This window comes from Arachis ipaensis, chromosome B6 (assembly GCF_059453495.1).
Source record: "Arachis ipaensis isolate K30076 ecotype BB chromosome B6, ASM5945349v1, whole genome shotgun sequence".
Classification (NCBI taxonomy): domain Eukaryota; kingdom Viridiplantae; phylum Streptophyta; class Magnoliopsida; order Fabales; family Fabaceae; genus Arachis; species Arachis ipaensis.
This window is the reverse complement of record NC_142441.1, coordinates 49,235,476-49,242,537: the sequence shown is the minus strand read 5'-3', so window position 1 is coordinate 49,242,537 and position 7,062 is coordinate 49,235,476. Positions and strand designations below refer to the sequence as shown.

The following is a 7,062-nucleotide window of genomic DNA, read 5'->3' as shown; positions in this document are numbered from 1 at the left end:
GCCCAAACAGAGGAACACGACCCAAATCCAAAGGCAGCCCAAGCCTATAGAGATAAGGGTGGTTCCCTTGAAGATAAGATGACTTCACTCAAAGATAAGATAAGATAAGATAACTATCTTATCCCCAGAAGATCACTCTACAAACATTATATATACACTGGAGCACCCAAGTATAACTGATAAACCTATATTTTATGATGTATTTTGTGCTCAATTTAGGTGATTTATTCAATCCTTCACCCACTTATTCATGTAAATTGCATGGTTTTACCTTCCCTTCCTTATTATGTGATATATGTGAAAAACATGTTACCTATACTTTAGAAATATTAAAATTAATCATCCTTTATTACCATTCAATGCCGTGATTTGTGTGTTGAGTGCTTTCAGGCTTTATAGGGCAGGAATGACTTAAAGGATGGAAAGGAAACATATAAAAATGGAAGGAAAGCACAAAAATGGAGTTTTGAAGAAAAGGGCAACGACGCGAACGCATGGACGACGCGGCCGCTTGCCCAGCACAAAAAGGCAGCAACGCGAACGCGTGACTGACGCGGACACGTGCCTTGAGCAGAATGCAAATGACACGTACGCGTGACCGAAGCAAACGCGTGACAAGGAAAACTCCCAGATGATGCGACCGCGTGATCCAAGCGGACGCGTGACAGACGTCACGCACCAGAAACTGCAGAAAATGCCCTCAGCGATTTCTGAAGCCCTTTTGGCCCAGATCCAAGTCCAGAAAACACAGATTAGAGGTTATAAAGTGGAGGAATGCATCCATTCATGGAGGAGATTTTTGGAGTGATTCACTTTTCATATTTTAGATGTAGTTTTTAGAGCGAGAGGTTCTCTCGTCTCTCTTAGGTTTAAGGATTAGGATTCCTCTTAAAGGATTTAGGATTTCAACTTCCTCTCAGGTTCAATATTCCTTTTACTTTATATTTCTCTTTTACTTTAAGATACTTTAATGCTTTTATTTAATTACTTATGTTGCCAAATTGGCTTATGAACCATTCATGTTAGGATTTTCTTTATTTGATATAAATTGAGGTATTTCAGATTTATGATTCTTATTTAGCTGTTTTTATATTCTTGGCTTTAATTGATTAACTGGAGGTTCTTGAGTTATCAAACTTATCGTGATTGATTGTTATGTTTGCTAATTGAATTGAATTCCGCTAACTCTAGTCTTTTCTTAGGAGTTGGCTAGGACTTGGGGATCTAACTAATTAGTCCACTTGACTTTCCCTTGCTTTCGTAAAGGTTAACTAAGTAAGATTAAACTCAATTCTCATAAGAATAACTAGGATAGGACTTCCGAATTTTCATACCTTGCCAAGGGTTTTATTAGATATTAATTTATTAATTCCTGCAACTTATTTTCCTTGTTCAAACCTTTGAAAACCCAAAACACTATTTTCCATAACTAATAATAAGAACACCTCCCTGCAATTCCTTGAGAAGACGACCCGAGGTTTGAATACTTCGGTTTATAAATTTTATTGGGTTTGTTACTTGTGACAACCAAAACGTTTGTAAGAAAGGATGATTGCTTGGTTTAGAAACTATACTTGCAACGGGAATTTATTCTGAATTCTAAATCGTCAATCTTCCGTTTCTTCAAAATGGCGTCGTTGCCGGGAAATTGCAAACGTGTGCCTTATTATTGGTTATTTTAAATATTTTTCTTTTACTTGTTTATTTGTTTTGTTTTTCTCTTTTATTTCTATTAGCTACTATGAATTCTTACCCCTCTCGATTTGAGTTTGGTTCTGAATTTGTTGAAAGGAGTGGAAACTATAACAGGAATATGCATCTAGGTCTAAGCAATCAAAGATGGATGGAGCCAAGAGGCCCTAATCAACCCTTTAGGCAACAACATCCTCCAAGATATCATGGGTAAGGACCACTCTACAATGCTTACCAAGCTGATAGATATGGTGGACCCCCTTGTAATTACCAACAAGCCCCACCCTGTGCTTATAGACCATCCTCTCAACGTAGCTTTGAACCACCACACTCACATGTTCCTTTTCACCATTCACCACCGTATGACCCTTATCCACCACAATCCCAATCCAATTACTCCCAAGAACCACCACATTCTTATTTTGAACCCTCTTCCCCAACCAATGAACCCTCATACCCACCCCAACCTCCAATGAATGACAAACTTCGTGTTCTTCTTCAAGGGCAAGCGAAGATGCAAAGGAACGTACTAGAACTCACTACTGCCTTAACCGAGGTAGTAAATATAATAGCCTCCCAACATCTGAGAACTCAAAGTACTCCCATGGCTGCATGTGGAGAATCTAAAGAAGAGCGTAGCATGAAGGAGACACTAGAAAATTCAGTGGACAATGAGGAGCATGGCTTTGTGTTGGAACAAGTGGAGGAAGCCATGATAGTTGTAGAGGAAGAAGTGGTTGAAGATTTAGGAGATGCTGAACCTCCATGGGAATCGAGGACTGTAAAAGATTCCGCTGAGAAGTTCGAATTTGATGCCAGGAAGGATAGCGCACAACCTCCGAAGCATATACCCTGTGAGAAATTGGACAGAACAGATCAAGAAATTGATTCCATAGGTAGTGATGATCATGAATCAAGCTCTCCTAGTCATGAACTTACATCTACAACTGAACTCCTTGAGCCTGAAGAACCTCATCCAAGTGAGTACGAAGATGATGTCGAGGTAGATTTCTCTCAACCTCCAACTTATGACTTGAGTGACGAGGAAGACATAGAAGACTTTGATCAGGACGCAGTTGCTATTGAAAAATTTTGCAAAAAAGTGGAGGAATTCACAGAAGAATACAACTGAGTAGAGCTTACAGAACCACTAGAAACACCTATCCCAAGGCCATTACCACCTAATACAAGCTTCAAGTGGGTACAATCCTTAACCTTTATCTTTACTTTTCCACTTGAATATGGTTTGCTTGAAACAGATGGCCAGCTTAGAGCTCTCCGCGGCTTTAAGAGTAAGAGGGAAATGGCTCGTGCTCAGAGCTGGTGTGCAAGATTCAATAAGGTTCCACGCTTCAATTCGAGGTGCACGGATTGGTACCAAGTTCAATTGAATGGGTCTCGAAAGACGTTTGGTCATCTTGGTGAGAATACAACTTCTAAACCACCCGGATGGAAGAATATAGATCAAGACGAAGGCGGATTTAAAAACAAAGTTTGGGATCCTGGAAAATATTCTGACATTCGTCACCCTGGGAGGCTGAGAATCTGTTCGAAGCTGCTCAGAACCTTTACATGCCTAGTTTGGGACCCCGGAGGCTGTTGGTATTCCAAACATTGGTGGAGATTTCTGGATGAATTTAAGCATAAGCCACCATAACAGTAAGCTCATCAAATGTCCAACTTAAGGACTTTAACTAAAAGTGCTAGGTGGGAGACAACCCACCATGGTATGATCGTTCCTGTTTCAATTTTATTTCGTTTTGTTTGTTTTTATATTATATTATTTTCATTGAACCTGAATATTATTCATAGCATTTGCATCAACATTGCATACTGCATAATTACAAAAAAAAAATATGCACGTGACGCGTAAGCGTCGCTGACGCGTAAGCGTCGCTGACGCGTCTGCGTCACAAGTGCATTAGGAAGAAAAAGAAAGTGAACAGAAAGTCACACGAAAGCGTGGCTGAAGGCATGCCTTTGGCACAAATTGTTCCACGCGACCGCGTCGCTTGCGCGGTTCACGTCAGTTGCGAAAACAATACCTCCCACGCGTCTGCATCACTCACGCGACCGCGTGACCGGGTAATCGGCGTAAAGATCCAACGCCCAGAAATCTAGGCTGGAATCATGCGACTGGTGTGCGTCTAGCACAAAACGGGCCACGCGTTCGCATCCCTGACGTGAATGCGTCACTTGCAAAACACTCATCCCACGCGAAAGCGTGAGCGACGCATCCGCGTCGCGTGGATATTATGGCCCCCTAAATGGAGACAGAGAGTTGCGCTAAAACGACGCTGGAAGTGTGCGTCTAGCACAAATTTCAGCGACGCGGTCGCGTGCCTCACGCGTCCGCGTCATCCATCTTTTACCTAAACCCACGCGATCGCGTCAATCGCACGACCGCGTCAATCCCATTTCACCCTAGCCACGCGATCGCATGCTCCACGCGTTCGCGTGGATTCAAAATCACTAACCCCAACCACGCGAAACCCTATCCCCCCCGCGTCACCATTCTCCTCCCCCAAACCCCCTCTGCTCCCTCTCTTCCCCCCACCCAACCACCACCACGGCCAACCACGACCATCTCGCCACCAGTGCCGCCTCTCACCATCACAACCCCCCTCCAACCCACAACCCTCGCCCCCTTCTCCCTTCCTCTCCCCCTCACCCAACCCAACCCCCGCCACCGCCCTTGCTCCGCCACCGCGCCACCATATCCCTCCCAGCACCGCCACATCACCACCACCATCTCTCTGCCCTCACCTCTGTTCTTACACATCCAGGTTCCGCCGAACGCCAATTTCTCTATCACTTGTAGTTATTTATTTTTCAGATTATGTTCGAATTAGGCTAGTTAGAGATGCATATTTGTAGTGGATTCTAGGTGGTTAGGTAGCTAGGATGTGGTTAGTGGATTTAGGCCTGATAATTGCACCATTCTTGCTACCTGTTTGATCTATTTCGCAATTCTGATTTTGCTGTGATATTCATATTGTTCATACATTGTTCTTCCATGTTTCTTGCCGCTATTACATTGCTTTTTTATGTTCATATTATCTGTATCTATTTGCAGCTTTATTTTAATTTATATGAACTACTTTTTTCATGCTGTTTATTTCCGGGATCATCCATTTTTAGCTGGAATGCTGCCCAATTTTTTGCAAATTGTTTTCATGTATTGAGTTTGGTAATTTACTATTTTGCCTTACTTGGCTACAACCAAACCAATTCATGCCTGCCCGGGCTAGCATTCTTATTCCTTTTGATCCCCTAGTTAATAACTTGCACTATTGATGATTTCATGTTAGTTTTGCAACTTCTCTATCCTTCTTAATTATCATCAATACACTGAAATTTTTGCTTGAATATGAGTTGATTATTCTTTAAATTTGTGAATTTATTGTTACCTAGGAAACATTTGTCAATGCCATTCACTTTAATTTTCTTTCTCCTAACTCACTGATTTCCACTTTCTAACCTCTTTTTCAATCCTAACCGATCTAACTGTCAAACTTCTCTTTTTGGTTTTTAACTATTTCCTTTAACTTTCTAACTCAAGGCATGATTATTATTTTTCCTAATTAACATGAATTCTACTTAGATTACATTTTGGATTGTGATTTTTTATCTCAGATTTCTAACTCAAATACAATACATAATGCACATATACTTAACTCATTTCATAATTCTACTGCTCTTTTGCCACTATGTGCTTATATTGTTATTATTCTATTTGTCTACTTATTTTCCTGCTTTGTTCTTCAATTATACCCTGGACTTTCTGCTTTTCAGGATGTCTGACCCTCAGCGTAAAGGAAAAGGCAAAGCAACCACTGGCAAACAGAAAAGAGGCGAATCCTCTATGTCTATCCTGGACATTATGCATGATGACTCCTGGCGGGAAAAGCACTTTACCCCGCAGGAGAAGGCTGACCAGCTCCTCACTGCCAATGATCCAGTTAAATTTGCAAACAGATACTGTGAGCTGAAGTATCCAGTGTTTGCCACCTCCAGGAACCTGTACCTGGAGAGAACTCTAACAATTCCAGAAGAACTACAGCAGTACACCTCCGAACAGATAAAACAGAGAGGCTGGTTCTTCTTGGAGAGAAACTTGACAGAGGTCAATGCTTCCTGGGTCAGATAGTTTTACTGTAACTATTTTAAGACTTCCCTAGATGCAGTGCACCTCAGAGGGAAACAGATTTTGGTCACTGAGGAAGCTATTGAGGACATCCTCCACCTTCAGCCTAAGTCAGATCAGCCTGACGGTTACCAAAAGGCTGAAGAGGATATGCGCTTTATGAGATTTGACTGGGATGCTGTCAAGCAGAGGATAGCCCTTGATCCTACTGTCTCATGGGTCATGGGAAAGAACACAGTGATGCCTAAGGGAATCAAGTTGATTTATCTGAATGATGAGGCTCGGCTCTGGCACCAGATTCTGAGCAACTATGTGATGCCGAGCACTCATGAGACAGAGCTGCCCACTGCTATAATCACCCTCATCTGGTGTGTGATGGAGGGTAAGGACCTGTATCTACCACGTTTCATCCGATATTATATGGCCAGGGTCTATGTTAGAGGCACTCTTCCTTTCCCTTATCTGATCACCCAGCTAGGCCGTCGAGCTGACGTGCCTTGGGAGCTTGCTGATGAGAAGCCACTTGCTGCAGACTGCAAGAAGATTATCCCTCACAGTAGGTAGTTTTAGGCTTTAGGCCACAGACCCCCATTCCTCACCGCTTCTGATGAGACCGCCACACCTTCAGCTGACCCTTCTTCATCCATTGCTGCACCAGCTACCACCACTGCACCTCCACCTGCCTCAGAGCCCGTTTACCACCTCGTACACCGCTTATTTCAGCAGCTGGACCAGATGGAGTACCGCAACCAGCGGCGATATGAGAGATCTGAGCGTCACAACAAGCGACGCTATGAGCACCTCAAGTTGATGATCCGATCCGGTGGCTACATCCCCTCCGAGCCTGACACACCATCAGAGCCATCTGAGAAGGAGACGGACGAGCATGAGGAGGAGACACATGCACAGAGAGAGGCTGAGCAGGCAGTACCAGAGCAGGCTGTACCACAGCAGGCAGAGCCACACCAAATTCAGGCCGCAGACCCAGAGATCCCTCTACAGTCAGTGCCTCCACTGCAGTAGACAGATCCTCCTACTCTTATGCAGTCTGCAGACCCTCAGGCCACCACAGAGACTCCAGCAGCCCATCCTTCCGGTGATGACACTCGTTCACACCCAGCTTGAGTGAGCATCGAGGACGATGCTATATTTTAAGTGTAGAGAGGTCGCCATCCCTGGCCTATCTTTTTGGTAAACCACTACAGACTCTTTTTTTTATCTTA

General features: G+C 43.4%; 2 pseudogenes; both read left to right on the top strand.

Moving 5' to 3' along the window:
• The first annotated feature begins 2,164 nt into the window (after nt 1–2,164).
• LOC148555493 (uncharacterized) lies at nt 2,165–3,349 on the top strand (annotated as a pseudogene).
• Nucleotides 3,350–5,488: 2,139 nt separating this feature from the next.
• Nucleotides 5,489–6,862, top strand: LOC148555492 (uncharacterized; annotated as a pseudogene).
• Nucleotides 6,863–7,062: the final 200 nt, after the last annotated feature.